The sequence below is a fragment of the Pseudorasbora parva genome, chromosome 20 (assembly GCF_024679245.1).
Source record: "Pseudorasbora parva isolate DD20220531a chromosome 20, ASM2467924v1, whole genome shotgun sequence".
Classification (NCBI taxonomy): domain Eukaryota; kingdom Metazoa; phylum Chordata; class Actinopteri; order Cypriniformes; family Gobionidae; genus Pseudorasbora; species Pseudorasbora parva.
Window position 1 is genome coordinate 41,149,776 of NC_090191.1, and position 10,213 is coordinate 41,159,988.

Sequence of the window (10,213 nt, forward strand, 5' to 3'; positions counted from 1 at the left end):
CCATAGACTTCAACGGTGGAAAATTAGGTCAATTAGAGGCACTCACTTCCTGATGGATGAGCGTACTGCGCAGGCTCAGACTGAGCTTGAGGACGTAGATGTGACGTGAGCAACCTGTCTGACAGTTGTAAGACTTCTAGTAGTTGTTTAAATATTGCTTTTTGCTCACTATCGGCTTCTCCGCTTTCTTCTCCCTTCATTTTATTAGACTTTGTCTTCATGTCTCCCCCAGTCTCATAGACAGTAAAATATTGCTTCTGAGCGTCTCCTCATATCTATACAGTAATTTCTCAACTGTCCGACAGAGTCGTGTTGGTTATGATGCAATCGTTAGCCTATTTTTACAAAAACAGCTTCTACAGGGCGATAGTGTAAGATACAAGGTAACGGAGCCTTTTATGCATTGTCATGTTTCTTTATAAATAAACAATGGACAAATGGAGTCTTTAAACGCCTCAGATGTAAAGTTATTCACTGTCAAAGTGACTCAAAAATGAATGGGAGTCAATGGGATGCTAACAGCGGGTGATGGCTTGGTTAGCAATGGCCGCCCCTATGGGTGGAACGCTTTCCGAGTGATAGATTACCCCCTTGGAAGTGTTGAGTGCTCAATGTAACACGTGACTGCGCCGCTGGGAGATGAGTGCATGTTGCCACTCTGCTTTTCAACGCCTCTGGCATTAACATTAGCACCGAAAAGCTATTTATTGTTTGAATTTCACATTAAAACGTAATAATAATAATAAAAAAGCTATAGGCCTAGCTTTGTTTAATATAAAAAGCAGGTTTGGCAATTTGGCGTGAGATAAAGTTGGGCAGCGTGAAAGCGTGACACAGAGCCTAAAAGTGTGTGTGTCACGCCAAATGCGTGAGAGTTTGCAACCCTGCCCATTGTAGAGGGTTGCTTTGGCAAGTAGCCTACTACATCTTCCAAAGCATCTATGAATTTTTTTATTCCACATTTATCTGTAAAAACAAAAAAAACCCTACCGGTATGCTTAGTTGCCTTGTTTAGATTTGCACATCAGAAATGAGCATTTCCAAGTTACCTCCAGAAGCATTTGGACTTTTTTTCTGCTGCAACAGTTCAGTTATTCAGGTATGTATCAGTCATCTCTGGCTTAATTCAAATGAATAGAATGATTAATTATGCGAATCTTGGTTAATTATTCAAAATTTGTTTTTTTTTATTGAAGCATTTTACCCACAATTTAGCCAAATTGTGGTGGCTAAAAAAAGCATCTAAGGATAACAGCAGGAGGAAGGAACGTGAGGAGAATAGTCAATTGGTGATGTCAACATTCAGGAGAGAGATGAAGATAATGGCAATAATAAGAACGAGGATGAGTATTATTCCTTATAGTTATTTGTTTAATTGATATTTAATGCTGCTGGGAGGATTCACAGAATAAGATTTTCATTATACCGTGTGATTACTGTCTCTTGTACGCATAAAAATAAAGTTTGAATGAATGAATGTATTATAGTGTTTATATCTGTTAATCTTGCAGTGAATAATTGTTGTTCCTCTCCATCTCTGGCAGGATCTGTCAAGAGCAAAACAAGCAAGAGTTTGTCCTGATCAAGCCTCAGGTGTAATAGGGTCTCACTTAGTTCTGAAGTGTCCAGTCCTTCAATATTTGCCATCTCTGTGGGGGCAAATGTTTAATATTGATCAGGAGATACTGAGAACGCAAACAGAGAAGAGACAATGCAGGCAAGTGACCATGGGGGAAAACGGCATCACAGAAAAGTCAAGTAAGTAAAGATGACACCGCCATAGATACTTTATTGCTATCCTAGCTATGGCCTAGCCACCACAAGGCACAAAAGACTTCAAACATGATTAGCAACTCCATGGTATTATGGAACATTTTTTGTTGTTGTTGTAAGTTATGTCACTCAATAAGGTATATATTCAGTACAAAAATGACATTTCATATTTATCCCATTTGGCCATCTGAAATGTTCTCAAACACTGAAAATTGCAGTGCTATACAGAATGACTCTTGAATCATTCCCCTAAAAAATAAATAAATAAGAAGTAAAAGTTTTTCAGAGAATCTGTCATACTGCCTGAGCTGCTATCATTGTCCCTGGTGTCCGGAGCAGTCTGTTCAATCTACAGTAATCCAAGTGACAAATTGAAATGGCCACTGTCCAAATCTGACCTGTGGCTCCAGTTCTATGTCTATGTGCTGACAAAATGCTCTTCCAGCAGCTCAAGTCAATCGTGAATAAATCCGCAATCTTGATTCTTAACTTTTTTCTCACATTTTCTAAATAGTTTTGCTAAGCTGAGACACTATCAGGAAAGCAAAAGTATGTAATTGATGGTGCTAGTGTTGTAGTCAAGACCACCTAATCCAAGACCAATGTTTGTTGAGACCAAAACAGGGCGAGACCGAGTCAAGACCAAGGGCTAGATTTACTAAATGGCAAATTAGCGTGATGGAGAAATAAAAATTAAAAAACGCAGATGGGAGTGGAAAGTTCTGCGAGTGATCTACTGACGACAAATTAAAGAAAACAGATGTAGCCGGATCATTTCCATAATGACCAGCACAACTTACCAGTTAGCATCTGGTTTAAGACATGCTTTTTTGGGTGGTAAATAATAGCGCAAACGCCAGTAAATTGACGAGCACAAACCTTTGTAAATCACCTTGCATGATTCAATTTAATTACTCTCCTCCTATACATTTTGCATCTGAAAGGAAAACACCTACAGATGCATATGCAATAAGGCCAATTGGAAAAATAACCCTGTCCACGGGTTTTCAATGCTAATTTATTACTGCCTGTCTTTAGTAAATCCTAACAGTAGTTTTTTTTTTAACGCAAAAAAAGAGTTTCGCTGACGCAAGCTGTTAGTAAATCTGGTCCCAAGACTGGACCAGCACTCCTTAAACTCAAAAAGATGGGTTAGGGTCACTGCCTGAGAAATTACTTATTTTTAATCAATAAATATAATTAGAATAAGATAATATATAGATCTGTTACCGATCAACAAAATGAAACAACAATATTCATCTTTGCACTGCTGTGGTGGTACAGAAGATGCATCTGAATTGGTGAATGCATAAATAATTGATACATTTTTTTTCCAAAATGTATTGATGGTTTGTATAAAAGTAATATGTTTGTAGTCATGCTCGAATGTGTGAAATCGCTCTTGTTCTTGTTTAATTATATCACTTTATAATAGAAAAATCCAGATCTCGTACAAGTGCTATCTTGAATATTGTGAGCATTTAATTTTGGGGACATTTTTGACACAATCCCTCATTAGCTACTAAACTGGGCCAAATAAATAAATAAAATTAGAAATGTTATTGATTGCATCTTAAGCAGTAAGTTTTACATCCAATCACATTAATGATGTTAATAAATAAATCAGACTGCACTGGCAGTTTAGTAATATCCCAGCAATTGTGGTTTTGAAACAAATCCCAAGGCCAATAGGCCAAGACAAAGACCTTAAAAAAATGGTCTTTAGACTGGTCTCAAGATCAAGACCGGTCTTGAGTAATACAATACTAGATGGTGCTTCTATGATTTAGGTGTCTTTTTGGGGTGAAAAAAACACTTGGATTTTAGAAACATTTTGCATATGGCCAATAGCTTATTGAAGAACAGCGTTCTAAAGAAGAATTACATTTAAAGATCTTAAAGAAACAAGAGTAGCTCTTTTTTTGGCAGCAGTAAAAGGTCATGTCTTATTTATTTTAGATTAGGGACAAAATACTAGTCTTTACCTTTTGTCCACTTGCAGTTTTTGTCAAATATTTTGTTGTGATTTAATAATTGCGTGCCCTTGCCTTAATCTGGCAATAATGTTGCCAGATTTATATTAATAGAGACAAAGTTAAAAAAGCATAGCTAATACAAACCATGATATACTTATTTGACCTTCATTGCCCCCTTCTGGTGTCCAAGGTACAGCTTCCTTCTCATATATTTTCAATGCCCTAAGGGACAAGATTTCTCAATCAGCTCTTTCAACCAAAAGGCTGACCTTATTTCTGCTCAGACAACCTTATCGTTCATTAGTGCTACTTGGCAGTTGCTATAATGAATAAAGTGCCCCAGTGTCCTGTCAGGTGCTAAACCATCACAGCAGACAAAATGGTTCTAAGAGGAAACGTTCTGCATATCATTTGGCATGTTCATACATTAAAAGTACGCTTTTCATCTATATTGTGTATGCAGTAGAGGGCTTCTTTTTTTTACCTGAGAAAATTTGTTGTAACATGAATCAGAATGCTCACTATTCTAATTATCAGCTTAAGGGTTTAAGGTGTTGTTTTTTTTGTTGTTTTTTTTAACACATCAAAACTATTCTTACACTAGGGATGTGCAACTACTTTTATACTTGATCCAGTACCAAGTACTAGCAGGGCCAATATCATTGCTGACGATACCAATACTAATTCCACTACTAAATTTGTTTCTACAATTTCTGTGGATTTCTGTGTTTCTCAAGTTTGGTAATTATAGTTTTATCAGTATATTTTAAAACAGTGTCAGCAGTTCAGGCAAGAAATAGTTCCTAACACTGTTAACAGTTTTTACATTGAAGCTTATTTTACAGATTTTTGTTCATGCTAAATAATTAGCTGAACTTAAATTTCCTATATGATCACTAGTTTAAAAAATGTTGTAATATTAGGGTTGCTCTGATTGATTGGCTACTGATCACTATCGGTCGATAATCAGTTTGGGAAGTTTGATTGTCGCTACAAAGGCAGATAAACCGATCTCATGGCATGACATGCAGCAGCACAGTCTCAATCTCTATCTGGTGCAGGTAAAACAATTAATATATATATTTTTTAATACAGTGTAAGGTAATTTCAGAAACACTCAGACAGCACTCTTTCCCTCTCAGCTAGCTAGTACAAAATTCCACTTAAAGGGATAGTTCACCCAAACATAAAAATTAGCCCATAATTTACTCACTCTCAAGCCATCCTAGGTATATGACATTCTTCTTTCAGACAAATACAATCAGAGTTGTATATATATATATATTTTAAACTGGCTCTTTCAAGCATTATAATGGCAGTGAATGGCAGCTCAAAATTTGAAGCTCATAAACCTGCATGTAGAGAAGAATGCATCTAGGATGGCTTGATGAGTAAATCATGGGGTTTTGGGTGAACTATCCCTTTAAATTGTCAAATACACACAAATGTATGGACAAATTACCATCTTGTCAGATTTATAATAGTATATTGGATCCGTACACCAAGTGACAGCAACCTAATCATTTCGTTTTTTGTCTTATTGTTTGATTAACATTTAACAACAATCATTCTTCTTGAATGAATAACTTTTGTAACATTGATTATAAGGATTAAGAATCTGTATTTATGCATGGAATACAATCCAGTATTATTTAAATTTGATTCCTTATTAAATTTATTTAGTACTTCTTAAGACATACCTGAAGAAAAAAAAACATTAAAAAATGAGAATTCAGGCCCTAAATTAATGTAAAAATCTAGATTAGAGTATCCCTATAAATAATTCTACATGATAAAAACAAGGCTTCAAAAGAATCGGTATCCGTGTTCGTATTAGCAGATACTTTTTCCTGTGATCAATTCAAAAATCCTGATTAGAGCACCCTTAATTAATATTGTACATCTGACGAAGCCAGCCATTCTAAATGTAGTAGTTTTATATATTTGCAGTTTTTAAAGGGTTCCTAATGGTGTGAAGTATCCTAGTTTTTTACCGTTCTTTTGTAGAGTGATCAGTCTTTTTATATGGCTGGAATGTTGTGCTGCAACTGAGTGTCTTATGGTTGCAGACTTGCAGTGTCCAGGTCACGTACTTGTGGGGTTGCTGCCATTGAGATTAATGTGAATGCCAACAGAGCTTTCTCCAGGCCCTTTCTTCATTGCTTGTGATATTCACTGGCTTGCCTTCATGGTTTAAATCACACATATTTCCAATATTGTGTTTTCTTTTTCAACAATTTCTTGATAAACGATGGACAATAATTCACATTTCGTGCGCGTCACATCCATGATCAGTGCTGGGCGGTATGACCAAAAATTCATATTGCAGTATTTTTTTCCCCCATGCATAACTAGGTGTTAAGTACATTTTCTATTGATTGAGAGAGAAAAATACTGTAGTAGATTGACTTCAAATGCCCTATTTTACTGTCATGATGAGTGAATATTGTAGAAAAAATCTGCACTAGAATATAATACAGAGTTGCAAGGGCCCACAAAATTATGCTGTGGAGAGACAACAACCAATAATAGCACTAGTCTCTGAAATGACACGCGTCAGTTTAACACAGAAAGAATAAAGACGGTTACTTTTTTGCCCATTCTTTGAATTTTTGGTCTACATATGGAAGCCTATTTCCGCCACTAAATAAAAATAGTAATTTTTTTTTTTTTTTTAATTATTATTATTTTATCTCAGAATTCTGAATTTTTTCTCACAATTGTGAGTTATAAAGTCAGAATACTGAGATATTAACTCACAATTGTGTGATATAAAGTCACAATTCTTAATTTGTTTTTCTCATAATTGCGTGTTATAAAGTCACAATTCTGAGATATAAACTTGCAATTGCATGATAGTCACAATTCAGACTTTTTTTATCAGTCAGAATTGTGAATTAATAATTAATAATGTGCACATATACGGTAGGGTTGTGCCAATTGACAATATCATCAAGTCTTGTGAGTGTGACGCACACTACCTAGTCTCTTATATAGTTAATCCCTTTGCAGGGATTGCTCTGTAAATTAAATTGAGAATTACTTAATGCATATATGCTATTTTAAACACTGTAATCTATACCAGAGATGTGACATGTTAGTCTGTAAAAATACTGTCAGGCAGGCTACACAAATATCGATCTTGACATTGTTAGCCTCTTCTCATTTTTACATGTACATTTAACTTAAAATATTTAATTTTGTACAAGAAAACATCTCTTAATAATTAATTATTAGTAGCCTATTGGAGTGTCGGAGGAAATCTTGCTCATGTCATATAGCTCTTCTGTGGCTACTGCACTGAAGCAGCAGTTTAAGATAAACCCAGACTTCAGCCAATGTATCTGGTTTATACTTTTAAAGACAAATTGCCTTTGCCACAATGTCAAATCAAATGAAAGAATGAAGGTGATTCTGATAACACGTTTGTTAAAACACAGAAGAACAAAAATGGGAACGACACTCAAACCGAACCTCTTGGATTTACATTTCATTTATAATTAGCAGCGCAATTAACTTTTTGTTGTACAAAGCATGGCACGCGCTACAAAATAATGTTATTGAAATATTGTGAAGTGGTCATATGAACTACACGAATGAACGTTTAAAAAATTATGCAAAATTGAATAGCTCCGTAACGGATTGAAAGTGCATAAAAAAGTGTTTCACTATAGACCATGTTTAAATTTTGATGTTTCTTTGAAGGAAAGCCTGAATGAGTAATTAGCTGGGGAAGTAAAATAATGACATTTTAGTTTTTAAGTAGAAAAAAATATTTATGTAAAGAAATATATTAAAATAAAGTGCTTAAAACTGCACAATTCTTCATAAGTGGAAGAAAACTATTTTCTTTCCCTCATGTGTAACCTATATGAAAGCCCGAATGATTCACTAGTTGGGTTAGTAAAATAATGAAATTATAGTTAAGTAGAAAATACATTTTAAGTTTTACTGTAAACTTTGTCAACTGCCAATTTAGAGGAAATTGCCCAACCCTAATACATGTTTCTGGTTTATGTTTAGAGCACTAGAGTAAATAAAATATGTCCGTAAAAAACTTAAAACACACTCATTTTGGTCTTTATGATCCACGTGGCATGTGTTGTCAAACTCGTTGTGAGTTGTTTAAATTTTCTTCTGTATAATGTGATCTCAGCTGTGCCCTCACTACAGTGCAACAGTGAAACGGGATCTATCTCAAACAGAGTTGTGCTGCATTGATTTCTGAACTTTGTTTAAGTGCTATACAGCGGTATTGCGGTATATTAATTCATATCAAATCAAAAATAAACACCGGTATTCACTATGAATCGTATACCGCCAAGCACTGCGGAATAATAAAATCAAGTAAATTAAATAAATGAGTAAATAAACAAGTAGACTAAATTACACCCACCCCAATTTTAATGCAAGCCCCTCTGAGAATTGTGTCGCTTGTCCTTGTGTCAGGATTGGCTTTCTCCAGATATTTAGAACAATCTAACATTTGTTGTTACTTCTTCAGCCACTAGTTCTCTGCTATCTTCAGTGTGCTCAATAAAACTTTTTGCAGAATCTTTTAGTCGTACCACATCCTGATTTATCCTAATTGAACCATGTCCCATCAAAGTTGTAATTAAAATGCTAAACAAAGCGAGTCGGCTAACTCTGTTGTCGACCTAAGGCTATCTCATCTGAGTTTTCATGCCTTTAAATGTCAGTGCAAGAGAACTCCTTGAAAAATTGAAAAAGCCCATTACCAGTGACATTTCAACACGTGTGTGCAACACATTCAGAATAGATGATTCGAAGTATATTCAACCCTCGACAGATCTCCTCTTCTTTGGGCCAGTATCAAGTTGTGTAATTGGAATTTTATTTTGTTTTGTCTAACATTACTGTAATCCATATGTCTGGTGTCATATCCATAGTCACAATTCTGTCTTGTTTTTGGGCACAAGGATGATTCATGAATGTTCAGAAAGTCCTCGTTCTTTTTTTGTATTTAAGTTTTATGGGGAAATATCATTGTGGACTGGGTGGAAAGGGGTCTTCTACCATTATGTTGAATGTGAATCCTTCTTCATAAATTTTAACAGTTTTTGGTAAGAACTGATATACAAGTTGAGGAGATAGAATTGCAAGGCAAATACATCTTTTTTTTAAATGATTATTAGGTCAGAAATCCATGGTGGTTAATTATCAAGCTCTGTTAAGGATACAATTTTATGGTCAATGTTTCAGTGCTACAGGTTTGCTTTTAAAAAAAAAATAGATCCTTGATTTTTGTTTGACTGTAACTATATAATACTGCCAAATGGCCGTCTTGACAGATTTATGTCGCGTTCCAGGCAACCCGTAACCTGTGTTTTTCTAACCTTCTACTGGTGAAATTGCACTGGAATGGCCATTAAACCCTTGACTTCCCATCCGTGAACTCGTACTAGTCGGCGTACTCCCAGTTAGAAGTTCTAACGTTACATAGCCTGTGATACAACAATGGCAGCCCCTACGGATGATGTGTTTATGGAAGTCAAACATTAAGGGTGCTTTCACACTTGCACTTTTGGTGCGCACCCGGGTTCGATTGACATCAGAGTTTGGTTCGTTTGGATAATGTGAATGCGGTCTTCCAAACTTGGGTGGGCACCTGCAAACCATACCAGAGTCCACTTAAAAAGGTGGTCTGGGGTTCGGTTTATGTGAACTCTGGTACGGTTGGTTGCTGATGTAAACGCAATCGTACTAAATCGAGGAAATGAGCCGGTATCAATGATGAATAATTTGATAAAAATGTGTGTTTTGTGTGTGTTTAACTCATTTACCTGATGAGCGTCACTGACATGCAGAGAGCTGTAGATCTCATTTCTGCTCGTCTTCGGCATTTTTTAGAGCATTTGCAGTGCACTCGCGGCAGATTGATGCAAGTGCTGTTGCTTACTGAAGCTTTGGCAACAAAACCAACAGATCAAAAACAAAAATATAAAAGTGACGTGAGCACCACTATGCATTTCCCCACCTTCACGCTCAATGTCGTTAGCAACCGGGTAAACAGCTACTGCTTTGACACAAACGAAACCAGGTTCTGACCCAAATAATATATTATGAACACGCCCAGCGGGGACGGGGAGGGGCATCATCATCATCAGCAGCTTTTATAGCGTTAGCTAGTTTTCAGTTCAGAGTGGAAGAATAAATGAATACCAAATACATTTCCAAAAATACAAATAATGTAAAATAAAAGGTATAACAGCTTCTCTTGCCTCACGCACCGTTTTTTCTCTCTACCGTTTCCCTTAAATAAACAAGGAGCAAACACCTTTGGCATTAGAAATGATTGTAAATAAGCATAAGCCCCATAAGGTCCGCCATGCTTGGTTTATATCTAGCTACCGCAATTCCTCGCGCTCAGGCAGTTAGGCGTAACTTTGCCTGGAATGCTATAAAGTCGTAAATGGTGGTTTGAAGTCGTAACTTACAGGCTC